Source organism: Nilaparvata lugens, chromosome 5 (assembly GCF_014356525.2).
Source record: "Nilaparvata lugens isolate BPH chromosome 5, ASM1435652v1, whole genome shotgun sequence".
NCBI lineage: Eukaryota > Metazoa > Arthropoda > Insecta > Hemiptera > Delphacidae > Nilaparvata > Nilaparvata lugens.
This window is the reverse complement of record NC_052508.1, coordinates 38,632,539-38,647,401: the sequence shown is the minus strand read 5'-3', so window position 1 is coordinate 38,647,401 and position 14,863 is coordinate 38,632,539. Positions and strand designations below refer to the sequence as shown.

General features: G+C 30.0%; 1 long non-coding RNA gene across 1 annotated transcript; it reads left to right on the top strand.

Moving 5' to 3' along the window:
* The first annotated feature begins 204 nt into the window (after positions 1-204).
* On the top strand, positions 205-8,880 carry LOC120351359. The gene is made up of 5 exons (XR_005571337.1): positions 205-450; positions 2,044-2,129; positions 2,759-2,840; positions 3,505-3,618; positions 4,730-8,880. It is a non-coding gene; the product is annotated as an uncharacterized LOC120351359 (long non-coding RNA).
* Positions 8,881-14,863: the final 5,983 nt, after the last annotated feature.

The following is a 14,863-nucleotide window of genomic DNA, read 5'->3' as shown; positions in this document are numbered from 1 at the left end:
GTCTATTTCAGAAGTATGTGAATATCATTATTATTTTATTAAAATGGTAAAATCCAGCTGCGCTCCCGCTGAAATAGACACAATCTGCTATGGAAAACAATGTAAACAAACTCTACAGAAAAGTTTTCTATCTGATGCTGACGTCACGATTTGGAGATATGGCAGTAGATGTTGGCTTCATCGACTTTTAGTATGAATATACAATAGGCCGTGTCTATTCTATAACTGGTCTAAGGCTAAAACAATGTTTTTTTCACTTTGAATCGTGACTTGATGGACGCTCTAAGTGTTTAGGTATAATTAATTTTTGTTGATACCGGTTGCTGAAGGTTCTTGAAAGCTTTATCGCAGAATCAACGTTCTAAATCGTGCAATTTATGGAATCAAGCAACCCATTCAACAATTTGTCTTCCAGAACACTCATGATAGTTGAAATGTAATTGCATACAGGTAAGTCAAGTTTCATCACTTTCACTATACATTTTCTGGATTTGAAACAAATTACAATAATTATATTAGCAAAAAGAACTATAAAGCCCAAAGGTATAATAATACCAGTATGTGAAACAAATTGAATTGAGGTTAACTAGGCCTAGCTATATGCGCAGTGGTGTTCGAAAAAAATACCTATTATGTAGAGACTACAATCATTCTACTTTACCTGCCCAGTTAAATATTTCTGTTTAAAATTGATTGGACAATTAAAAAACTATTACAAAAACAGTCTTAATAAAAAGTTGGTAGTAAGCTTGCATAGGCCTACAGACACAAGAGTACTCAAAACTTATAATGTACAGTATTTCTAACAAAATACTTGTTACCTACCTAATAGAAGAATGAAGAGTAGGCTACATATTTTTACTATCTTTATAATAATTAACTGTATTTTAAATGAATTTACAGTCCAGTTAATCAGTCGGACGCTTACCTAACCTATAATGACACGTTAAATCATGGCATTCTTAATTAAACTTATCCCAAGTTCATTTCCACCAGCCAATTTTTTCTGAAAACGTATGAAATTGTATGTAACTTATGTAGACACAATTCTTGTTTTCTGTTTTGGCTACAGTACAATAAAATAGGCCTATGTAACACAAATTTGTGCTGGGTTTAAACAAAATACAGAGTCTATAACTTCGATTGAGTTTTAAGCTGCGTTTACACTATGTAACGTTTTCATAAAACAAATGTTACATAACAAATTAAATCAAATGTTACAAATGCATATAATGTTTTACATGCAACTTCGAATTTTATAACAGAATTTCGTGTTATATAGCACGTTTTTCCTTTCCTGCATAAAATCGATAAACACAAACAGATGTATATTTAAGCTTATTACAAATTTATTTTTGTCTATAACCAAAAGTTATACAACAAATCTATATAACTGAAGTTATTTATAACATGTTACATGTAAGAAGTTTATTTAATAAGTTATATATTATAAACGCACCTTTAGTACTAGTAAGTTTTAGACTATCAGTTTCCTTTGTTTTTGTCTATAATTTTGAAGAAGAATATGACCCAATGTGGAGATTGTCAGAGAGTGATTCCAATTCATTGAGTAGTGACAATGATATCACTCAGAATGATTTGAGAGGTGAGAAATAGCCTACTTGGTCCATGTAATAATTACAGATAAATTATTATTTATCTTTGTGTAAATTGTTGGTTGGTTAATAATTTGTGAAGAATTAGATTTTTAACACTTTTGTGATTTTGAGTTCAGCTGTTAAATACAATCTATCTATAGCCTATTCAGAATAATGTAAAGATTAGAGCTTTTAACTTCCAATTGTGAATAAATACTGAGTCTGTATGTTTGTTCATATCAATTTATTAGGCTACGTCTAAAATGTTTGAATACATTATTATATTTGAAATACCGTTAGAAGATTCCATGTTGTAGTCTCATATTCAGTACCTAAACTTTAAAGATTTTTGTCTAAACCCAACAAAATTTCATCAATAACCAACCTTACAATATTATAATAAAGAACCCAATGAAATAAAAATAACATGTCGTTTTTGTTTTAGATTGTTCATCTCCAATTACTGCTGATCAACTGAAAATTGCTAAAGAAGTAGAGAAAGTATTGTCAAAAACATCACCTGGAACTAAGGTAGGATCAATTTCTACTGTATCATTTTCAGTTTTGTTTTAAGGTGGGTTTTTATTTATGCATAACGACCGATTGTCCTTGAAATTAAAATGGTCGACAAATACGCAGTCCGCAGCATATGAAGTGTTTTTGTTTTCACGACCCGAAGTACACAATGTCACACGCAGTGATCATAAACTAAATATGGTAGTATGAAAAAGGCATCAAAGATAATAAATAATATAATATCTATTTTGTAATTATTGATCATGTATATTATATGATCATAGATATTATCACAGCTTTTTCTATTAGTCCTATGGTAAAAGTAGGTGATAATGAACTTATATTTCACATCAAATAGAAATATCTCCAGCATCAAAACTATATGAAGCAAGGATAGGCTTATTCTATTGATTAGGCTAATGAAATAGTAGCCTACTATTACAGTTATTATAATTATTATGAATATAGTAGTCAATTACAAAATGGAAATTGTAACTATAAACTTTCAATAATCATTATCCAATCAATCATCTTGATTTTATTCATAGCTTTTGGCTAATCTTGCTTGAATAATTTTGATTTTCTCAAAAAACTAGAAAAATAACTTTGGCTTATTTTATTATATATTGTTATTCTCTCTATAGATGGTCGATTCATTTGAGATAGATGAAACCGAAATTGAAACAGAATCAGAAAAGTTGGGAAATAAGAAGACTACTCACACAGGTTTGTATGTTTTCCTCTTCTAATATGCTTTGTGTTGGGAATTATTTGAATAAATGGACCACCTCAGCATAAGTTGAATGGTATTCTCAACAAATAATTCATATTTCATTTGAACAGAAGTGTTCCCCATTCTAATGCTAGCTGAACATATTGTTTTCATGATACGTATAATTTTTGGCCTAAATTCTTGAATGTCACAGCTATGCGAGTTACATAAAGTGCATTTTCAAACATTTTTAATTGGAGTTCATAGCTTCCATAGTTTAAAAGGGTTCTTTGTACTAACATTTAAAAATAATGCAAAAACACAGTTGGAGAACAATGAATTTACTCTTAAAAATCTGCTTACTAGACTTCATTTGAATTTGATTTTTTAGTTATTTTATTAGTTGCCTTGGAATTACTCTTGCATAGTGATGTGGTCTGTGTGATGCCGTGAAGGGTGTAGATGCTGATAATTCAAGAAATTGCAAGAGATTGTTGTTCTCGATGAATCTCATTCTGCAGGATGTCCTGAGCTCATAAACAAAACATATGAATTTTTGATGTGTGAACATTAGACGTTTTCAATAAAAAATTTTGTAACTTCATATTACAATTACCTTATCATGTACTCTTGACAGATTAATTTCCATCTAATTGATGATCTAATAATGAATTCCAGGTAGAAAGAAGAAAAGCAGAATTGATCTTGAAGAAGAAAACAAGAAGCTTAAAGAGCAGATAGCTGAACTGCAAAACATCCAAAATTCTGATCAGCCAAGTTCTACTTGTGATGGTGAGCTTCAGTTTTGTATATTTTCATTATTTCGAATTCTTATTCTTGTTGGAAACCATTCTACAACGTTTTATCAACTCACTTTTGTTCATGCCTGTCCGACTAGCTAGAGACTTGAAACTTTCAGGATAGGTCAGAACCCAATGACAATGCATTTTTCATTGTTTTTCAAAAATTTACCAATTTCTTCTTTTTTGTGGATAACAGTTTATCATTAAAAAGAAAAAAAATGTCTGAGAAACTGTCTCGCTTTCACCACCCACTTATCTTTTGAAACAAAAAAGTTTCTAGCATGTCGAAAATTTCCTGTTTTCTGCTGGGAATGTCTCGACATTGACGAACATAAACATTATTAAAAAAATAATTATAGGTCGGATAAAAATGATCCAGACACCAATAGAAAGGAGACATTCTCCCCGTTAATTTGGTATAGAATTATTACGCATAACGATGCCCCATGATTCTGAGAGATGTGATATTCAAAAGAAAAACAAATTTTCGCGATGTTTCCAATTTTACCATAAAAGTTAAATTTCCTTTTGATTCTTCAACCCTGAAAATTTTCTAGCACTACTAGGATATCGGGGATGATATTCTACATCCAATTCTGACGTTGAATTGGAAATTTGAGAAAGTTGCAATTTCACACGATTTGGCAACCCTGTTTTTTCTTCGGATGGAGGGCCAAGTCTCAACTTATTTTACACAAATTAAGTGTGCTAATAAAGTCGTAAAATGAAATAGCAAAAGTGTACTATTTGAGAGTCAATTGCATATTCGTGTTTAGCATAGCCTAGTAGAGTATAAGCTAATAGCTGAATATATGTGTTATCGTCTGCTAAACAGATGTGTCTCATTTCGTTTCGTTTATGTTTTGATTCTTGGCTTGTGAAATTATACTTTCATGTTACTTGTTCATGTTCTACTCGTGTTATTTGAATAGCACGTTAACACACTTTGCATAATTTGACATCAGCGTGAATACCCCTAGTATTATTATTTGTGAAATCATGTCAGATTCTAATATACAGTAATATTATCAATGGGGTTATAAGTGAGACGTGAAGTCTTATAAATACACAATAAATCAATCAAAGCTTTTTTGTTTCAGATGATACAGGAATATCAGAGATCAAAGAAAAAATGAATCGATGAGATAGTATAAAAAATACTTTTGTCCATTCTGCCATGAGCTTCAGCACCATTTCTCAAGACATCTTTTGAACAACCACAAACAGGAAGATGAATTCAGGAGGGGTTAGAAAAGATTATGTTTTATCCTATTTCTCCTATTAAGGAGGGAGCAGAATAGTTTTGCCCATCATAGCCTGCCACTGAGTTTGTAGCCTCAACAAATGTGTCTTAATGAGTTGGTGAAAATGCATCATCAAGATTATTTATGAAACAATCAATTTCTTTCATTTTCGATGCTACTTTCACCACCTGGCGAAGTTTGGTTCTTATCATGTTTTCAGATGTTGTTCTTTATTTCGAACACACAAGTAACTGCCATAATCAAGTATGGTCTCATCCTTCAATATGTGATTATACACCTCATTGTGATCCATCCCTGGCAAAACTACTTTTTTCAACATAGGATGTATTTTTTGTTTATCTGCTCTTCAATCACGATGGCACTTGATCTTATTTGAAGGTCTTTTGGAACAATTTTTCCCCCAGTACAAAGTTTATAATGACGCCACAACGTAGATTTCGTGTAAAAATTATGGCTTCATTGATTTTTCACTGACATCTTGTTTGCGACGACAATAAGTTCACCTTTATTCAAATTGAAATCGGTATTGAATATTAGGGAGCCTCACCCTCTAATTCTAGCTATCAAATCGTTACGTACTTTTGAATTAGGTTCCAGGGAAGCAAGTTTGGTAAAGCAGTAATTTTCAAGGTAAAATAATTTTTATTTTCATAACTTTAAATTTAAAGAATGATTAACATTGTGGCTTCAAACTCAGTTGCTTAAGGCTGTGCAACAGGCTTTTGGAAACTTTTTACTGGTGATTTTTTTAAAGTTTTTCGATTTGGATACTATTAAACTATCAAAATAAAAAGCCTTTCTGTGGAAACATTTGTTTTCATTATTACTTTTTGAGATATGAGTGCCTAAAGTTTAAATTTGTGGAACAGATCATGTCAAGTTTGGTAACAGATAAATCCATTAAATTTTTATACATTCTTCACGGTATTGTTCAATATTAATGGAGAAATTTCTTTTGAAAATTATAATTTTTGATAGTTATTTCATTTTCTAAAAATGACTCAAACAAAAATTGTTAAAATTCTCAATTTCTTCATTAATTGAACAACAGCGTCGAGAATTAATGTTCAAGATTTAATGGATCTATAACCAAATTTGAGATAATCTGTTCCGAAAATTTAAAATTTAGGCGCTCATATCTCAGAGTAATAATAATAAAAAAATGTCCTACAAAAATCAAAAGTATCTAAAAATCTCAGTATCCAAATCAAAAAATATCACCAGTAAAATGTTTCTAAAAAACCTGTTGCACACAGCCTAATACAAACTTATCTCGATTCTATTGCAGAAAATATCAAAATAAAACCTTTGATTATGGATACGTTAATGTTAATCCCTTCCAAAACCAACTTGGTCCATCTTAGAAAAACTTTCTTCTAATTTACTGACTAGAAGTAACATTTTGTGTCACTAGTAGAATTACCCTACCTATAGTAGGTAGTATTCATTTAATAATTATATACTATAATGTTTAGTATAATGAAGAACAAAGTACCCTTTCATTATATTTTTATTAACAAGACATGTTTTGGCTTATAATGCCATTTTAAAGTGTCGAAAAGTATTAGTTAAAGAATAGTTTTTTTGTATTAATTCCAAGAACTTTCAACTTTCGAGATTTGATTCGAGTAATTTTCAAAATTGCTGATTAATGAATTATATTGAAAAATCTTCAGTACATCTTATGTACTAATTATAGTTTATTGAACCATGACGAACTATGACTTCACTTGAGATTTTTCACTTTAATACTGACATGCAATCATTATTTTAAATTCAATAGGAAATTTGCCTATTTATAGACTGGAGCTTATCTGTTGAGGATGGGTTCAATTGAACTAGAAAATTGAATGAAAAAGACTAAGAAATTGTCAAAAAACCACTGATTTATTGATTTATTTCAGTTTATCAGAGATTGACAATGGTGTAATAACCGAAACCGGTCTTTCTAATTATCAATAAATCAGTGGTTTTTTGACAATTTCTTAGTCTTTTTCATTCAATATGAATAATTAGCACAATATCAACTTGTCAACTACACAAAAAGTGAAACTAGAAAATCCTCCAGTCTGTAAGTCGGAAAATTTTCTCTTAAATAAACATTATTACTACATGTCAGTATCGAAATGAAAAATTGTAAGTAATGTAGTGATTTTCTTTGTCAGAAATTCATGTTGAGTTATGATAAGATTTTAGACTTTGTAAGACTAAGTCAATATCATGGCTACTACTATTAGTAGTCAATTGTGCTTCTACAAGAAGAATTATCATAGATTGAAATTTTTGTTTATTTTATTCGTGTTTTTTAGCAAAAAATCATTTTTTGAAATTCATGTTGAGTTATGATAAGATTTTAGACTTTGTAAGACTAAGTCAATATCATGGCTACTACTATTAGTAGTCAATTGTGCTTCTACAAGAAGAATTATCATAGATTGAAATTTTTGTTTATTTTATTCGTGTTTTTTAGCAAAAAATCATTTTTTCGAATTAAGTAATAATTTTAATATTATCTGTTAGATTTTATTTTCTTTACAATATGTTACTGAACTTTTATGATGAGCATGTAATTTATTATAAATTACGAGAGGGAAAAGTTTTTCTATTGTGTGAGGTAGGCTGTATATGAAACAGCAACCTGCATACTAGATAATGATTATGTACATTACAATAGATTATTAATTAACTTCTCACTTCTTTGTATGGCATTCTGTGCAACTGCTTCTTTAAAATAACATTTCATAAGTAATTTATGTAATTTTTCAAGACTTTTATGGGATAACAAAATCTTTTTCGTAGCATTATATTTTATCAAATCAAATCCAGTATTATCATTCTTGTCTCAATAATTTATTGAATTTTTATGCTGGACATGAGTCATGAATGTAGCAATAAATATGTAGCCATGTAGTAGTGTTTGATCTAGCAATTGAAGTGACGTTCAGATCGACCACCCTCCGCGCATGTGCAATAATAAGGCTAGTAGTTTTATTTTAACAGTACAAAGTAATCATAAAAGTGCGTACAGATATACGCGCCGCGAACATGAGCGATTCACTTTTAATCTGCTGATGCCAAGCTTTTTATATCTGTATCTTACCGTTTCTGTAAAAATACAGATATAGTCAGCTGATTAAAAGTGAATTGCTCATGTTCGCACCTTCATTGAAAAGCATGCAATCCAGAGGTCAACTCGAAGTCCATCTAGCGATCCATCTAATTGCTGGGCATTTGATTACAAAAATCTCTTTTAAAACAGCTGTCTGTGTATGAATGTTTGTTGCACAATAAAGCTGGATTCCCAGACAACAGTAATAGTGAACAGTGAAAATATAATTCCCATTAGTTCAAATAGAATTATTCATATGGCCTGAGTGTGAATAGTTCAATTAGAACTCGTGGGAATAATATTTTCACTGTAGTGTGGGAATCCAGCTTAATAAGGATCTCTACAAGCAGTACGACAGCAATCATCCATACACGGGCAGTAAACTGTCTCAGCTGTTTGAAAAATGTTTTAAACTTGAATTTTTGACTATTATAATATATTGTGTAAAACGCAGTTAATAGCTTCATTACGCATGCGCAACAGGTTGTCGGCGGTGGCTGGTTTCTACCAAGATCCGAACGCCACCTTCAAGTAAAATATTATTTCCTTCCATTATGTCATGACCTGACTAAGTCAGGTAGGCCTGTATTGAACTGCTACTTCTAAAATGAATTTAATGATGAAACTTTAAATAAGATTAATTGAATGATCATTTAATAAGATTAATTCAATAATATATATTATATATACATTATATTATTGCAACTGCTACTCCAGAATAACATAATTGTTTGTATTCTTCACACATTTAAATCATGTACAGTACTATAATACCAATTTTATGAATTGTAAATGTGTTATAATGATCAAATATTGATTCATGAAGCCTTAGCCTATATCACTGTTTTGAGCAATAAAGTGAACAATTATAAACTCACTTTGTCTGTTTCTACTAATCCAGTTACAATTTATAGAGGCTATATAGCCTAACTGCAAAAAAACAAAAAAACAATTCAACTCATGAATTGATATCATCCAGTAAAAATCAATAAAGATTTCTTATTTGGTATATGAGAGTGAAAAACTCAACGACTGCAGATATATTGAATAATATCTCAAGTTGGTTTAAACTTTCATTTGATTCAACTCATATTATGCGAAACTTTATTGATTGAGCACAAATACTCATTGGATGATTTCAAATACATGAAAAACCATGTAATATTGTTATTTCATTCTGAAACTTACTGACAGAATTTCTGTAAAACCGGTAGAGGTGCATTATGGTGAATAAATTGTAGTGGATACTTTGATTGATATATACACAGCACTTTGAAGCCATCAAGTCATATAAAGTGGCTTCAAACGGCTAGTGCCGCATTTCAAAGCCATCTGGCTTCAAACTGCTGTTTGGCTCAAAAAGCTGTAGATTTATCTAAAACTACCGCAGTTTGAAGCCAGTTTATGAAGCCAAGGGTGGCTCCAAAGGTCCGTCTGTACAGAGAAATTGGCTTCAAAAGTGCGTATACCTATTGATATATATATATATATATATATATATATATATATATATATATATATATATATATATATATATATATATATATATATATATATATATATATATATATATATATATATATATATATATATATATATATATATATATATATATATATATATATATATATATATATATATATATATATATATATATATATATATATATATATATATATATATATATATATATATATATATATATATATATATATATATATATATATATATATATATATATATATATATATATATATATATATATATATATATATATATATATATATATATATATATATATATATATATATATATATATATATATATATATATATATATATATATATATATATATATATATATATATATATATATATATATATATATATATATATATATATATATATATATATATATATATATATATATATAAGCAGGAAAGAAAAAATGAGAGAGGAACCATATCTATGCACAAATCAAATACAGAAAGTAACTCTTTCCTTATTCCTACTGGGTGTATATTTAAAAACATCTAGCTTGATTCTAATTTTATAATTCAAATCAATGTTAGATCCTTCAACATGGAAGTAAGAGGACCTCATTTTTCAAACATGAATCTTATCTTGTCAGTGTTTTCTATCATCAATGAGATAACACATTTTAATATTTAACCAAACTAATGTATTACAGTAGCAAAGTTGATGCATTTCATTTATTTACAATATTGCACACATACACTTATATGTTTTGATCTTTCTTTGTCAATCCTGTTCTAAGCCTGTCTCATCTGCAGAAACTCGTAAAAAATTCCAGATAAGTTGATTTAATTGTTCTTCTGTTAAATGAGCATTGTTTTCTATTATAACCTTCTTAATTCTATTGATAGACTGTTTAAGGATTGCACACTCACATTTCCATGAGCCTGGGATATCGCCATTCCCCCAGAATTTATCATATGATGTACCATATAAATCACAAACAAGAATATGATTATAGTTATCACTATGCCAAACTCCTAATTTTTCATAATCTCTCACAAAAGTTAAATATTGTAGATTTGTCCATCCTTTTTCTGCTAATCGCTGCAATATATCTAGGTGCGTGTCCAAGAGTTCACTTAATTTATATTGATATCTCATTTTTTCCAAAGGAACAGAATGGTATTCACTTAATTGACTAAAATGTCTATCTATAATGAATTGAACGCACAAATCTGAAGACTTTAACTCAGACTCCACTGATGCCGCACCAAACACATTATCCATCTCAGTACAGTAGCTTGATGTTGTATCAGCAAAGACAAGATCACTACTAACAGATTACCTTGCTCTAGCTTATTATTATTATGAAAAGCACACTCTAGCGATAATTTATTGTACTTTATAGCACTCTACTTATATATATTTGGTTACAGTTATTAAATATTTCATTGTTTTTCACAGCATTTTCTCACCTCACAACTCGGGGTTTCCTCGGTGTCATAAACAGTTGTGCTCTCGTGAGGGAAACATACCTGCATCGAGAAAAGCATAACCGAGGAGCTGAGCTGGAACGAGGAGCTACCTGAGCTGAGATGATACCTGAACCGAGTCGAGGAGCTAACTGAGCTGAGAGAAGCATATCCGATTATTTCATTTCGTCAAATCAACACATGTAAGTTCATTTTTACTTAAATTTTTCTCCTCCGAGGACAAAATTGTCCTTGGAGACAATTTTGTCCTCGGAGGAGAAAAATTTAAGTAAAAATGAACTTACATGTGTTGATTTGACGAAATGAAATAATCGGATATGCTTCTCTCAGCTCAGTCAGCTCCTCTGAGGACAAAATTGACCTTCTACATCATACTGTATGCTTGTGATTTTTTCGCCTCATCTGTATGATGTGCTTCTTCTTCTTCTTCTTTTTTCTTACACTCATCAGCATATAAACAAAACGGTAAATGCATTACTTTTTCAAATGGTTCAACGACAATATATTTACAAAATACACATTGCAGATAGTGATAGTTATGTAAGTAATAAACATTTCTTGCAAAATAGTCTGCTCTATCAGTTAATGGTTTGCAAATGTAACAATGTAGATGGTGTGGAGGTAGTTTTTCAAAGTACTCTCCTTGAACAGATAAATCTTCTGGCATATTGGTAAATGATAAATATCTTTCTTCATATTCTCGCAGAATATTATTATCGTAATTCTCCTCTTCAATGGAAGTAATGTCATGTAAGTAACCTCTTCATATTGGAAACCGATGTCTTATCCAACACAAGTTTTGGCCCAACTGTCCAGTACAGTTTAATCACCGAAACACCCCAGTACCTATGTGAGCGTTTTTTAGGGCCGTACCACAATGAGTACCTAAGTTTTCTTTACTCCATGGCCATACATGATAGTTTAATCTAAAGCTTGAATCAAATCCGATTTTTTCGTTTAAACTAAAATTAAGTTTGCACAATAGCTTACCATATAATTTTAGGCGAATTAACTTGACATCTGCAAAGAATTGATACAGAAAAACAATATTTTTCCACAGTAGACGATAATATTTGTATTCTAGTGAATTATATGATTTGAAAAAAAGATAAGTTTTTAATTATATTAATAATAATAATCAATTTATTTGTTCACATTAATCATACAAATAGAAACTTTGGTTTCAATGTGTTTTCAAGGATATTAATGAAGATGACTATGAGAAGATTGTAAAAGTTATAAATATTAAATGAATAACCTAGGATAATGAAGGATAATATTATGTTTTAAATGTTATTTTTGCTTGAGTAAAGCAAGCAACCGCCAATTCAGTATTGGATCAAATAATGAGAATTAATAAAAAATAAGATAATTTTGAACAGGTGCTAGCTCTTCCAGCAGAAGACATGTTTTTAATAACACTCTGCGATATTTTTCTTCTGAAATTTTCATAATAAACATGGGAGACTATACCTATATTCATGAGTAGCCTAGCCTACAACATAACTTTTCTTAAATTCTATAGTCCATGTAAAATAAGTTGAGACTTGGCCCTCCATCCAAAGAAATTACAGGGTTGCCTCACGCTCATTCTTTTCGGCTTGTCAAGGAAGTTGGAAATCATGTTTCATGAGTCAAGTTCGTAAAGGAAATGGGAAATTTTTTGTTGAGTGTACACTGTAAGCTTACCTCAACCCATATTCCATACACAAAATAATAACAATTTCTTTATTTAATGCTGCATATCTTGTGAAATAATTGAGATTGAAAATCAAAATCTAGTGAAGGATGTGAGGAATTTCCTCCTCTTCTCACTCCAATCAACAATACTTTCGATTTCCATACCATTAGAAAGTTACAACCAATTGAAAAAAGTGACGATTTCAGTTTTTCCATTTTTTTGCAATTCCACTGGTTATTAAGAGTCTCTAAAACAAATCTCATGCATCATAGAAACTCATGATTGGTTCTAAATTGTACCTATCCTATACAAGTTCAGTTGCATTAAATATTTATCTTCAACTACTGTTTTCCATCTTAGAACTACCGAGATCGTGAATATGAGGAGAATATCTTCAATCTCTTGATTTTTTCAAGCGATTGAATCGTACCATATGTCCAAGTATGTCCAAGTGAACTACCTATGAATGAAAATGATAAAATCAACAGCATTTCTTGCATTTCAAGTTTTCAGATTCAAGAAACAGATTCAGCTACAAAGTTTCTTCCAAAAGGTCATGGAGATTATTCCAAAATCATTACGATTTTAGTTTTGCTCTTTTTTGCTTCACTTATCATTTTGTATTATAGGCCTATCAAGCAAAGAAAATAAAATCACGACAAAAATACACATACATAATAACAGGGGAAGGTAAATCTTTTTGAAGAGAATCAATCGATTTCCTCCTTATCATATATACAGTGAAACTGGATATTATTTTACTGAATGCTAAAAAGATAGTGGCTCTTGTATAGTCTGTGTAAAATAAGTTTAGACTTGGCCCTCCATCTGAATAAATTACAAGGTTGCCAATTCTTGTAAAATTGCAACTTTCTCAAATCTCCAATTCAACGTCATAAATGGATGTAGAATATCATCCCCAATATCCTAGTAGTGCTAAAAAAGTTTCAGGGTTGTAGGATTAAAAGGAAATTTGACTTTTATGATAAAATTTGTCATACATGACATCAAAACCTATTCATTTTTTGAAATATTTTTTGTGAATTGAAAATTTGGTCGCAGATTTAATTATTAAATATAATTGATAAATCGAGAAGATCTCCAATGTACAAATAAGATAAAATGTATGTTTTATCATGTTTCGTGAAGGCAATATTATGGGTTTCAGCTCCATGCTATACAAACAAGAGTGAGTTGACTTTTGGTCTGTGAATCAAGGCTGCATTTGTTTTTCACATAAATAGATTTTGAATTTTTCTTTTGAGGCCCATATACTTGAACCGTCTGTGAAGTGAGTTGTTGAGTTAAGGCATTGGTTACCTGAAGGATTCTGTCTTGAGAATTTAATTATATGCTGTCGCAGTCCGGGCAGTTCAAACCTACATAATTGTATTTTCACGATTTGAATCTTAAAGGGAGAGCTGGTGTTTTTGATTCAATCAACTGGCAGATTTTTTTTAAATATTTTTTTATTTTAAATTCAGGAGTGTTTTAACTGGACCTTTGAAGAGCAGGCCAAGGGACTTTTGTTAAGGTAAAGTAAGATCCATAATTCTAAATAGTAATCTTTGTTTATTTTTTTATTTATTATTATCATAAACTGAGTGACCACAGATCAGCAAAACGAGTAGCCCCTGAAATATTCATCTGATTAATATTTCGTATAAATTCTAAATTATAATTCTAATTTCATAATAAATAATCTATTGTTTTGTTTTAATATCAAAAACCTGTACGATCTTTTCTTGTTTTTCATTTTCCCACCCTTACATATTCGGTGAAGGCACATCTTGCTTACATATTTGGTGGAGGCTCAAGGGTTATTTTTAATCCAGCTTTATACTTGGACTTTTCTGGTATCCTCAATTCTGTGGTCGCATTCTTTACTATTGAATATTATTTTTATTTTAATGAAATTTATTATGGGTCAAATAGTTGAGTTTGAACATTCTGGGGCTGTAGAAACAGTTGTCAGTATGAATTTCGAGGATTTAATGAATTGGAATATTTTGGAGCTATAATGTTATCATCGCCTATTACAAAATGTATTACTAACGGATTTCTATGGATTAAGAATAACGATTATGAGATAAACGATATTGGAAAGATTTACGATTATTGATTTTGAGTTTTTAACTTGTAAAAGCTATGGTATTTGAAGATTTTGTAAGATTGCAAGATTTATGATTAATTCTTATTGGAGAGATT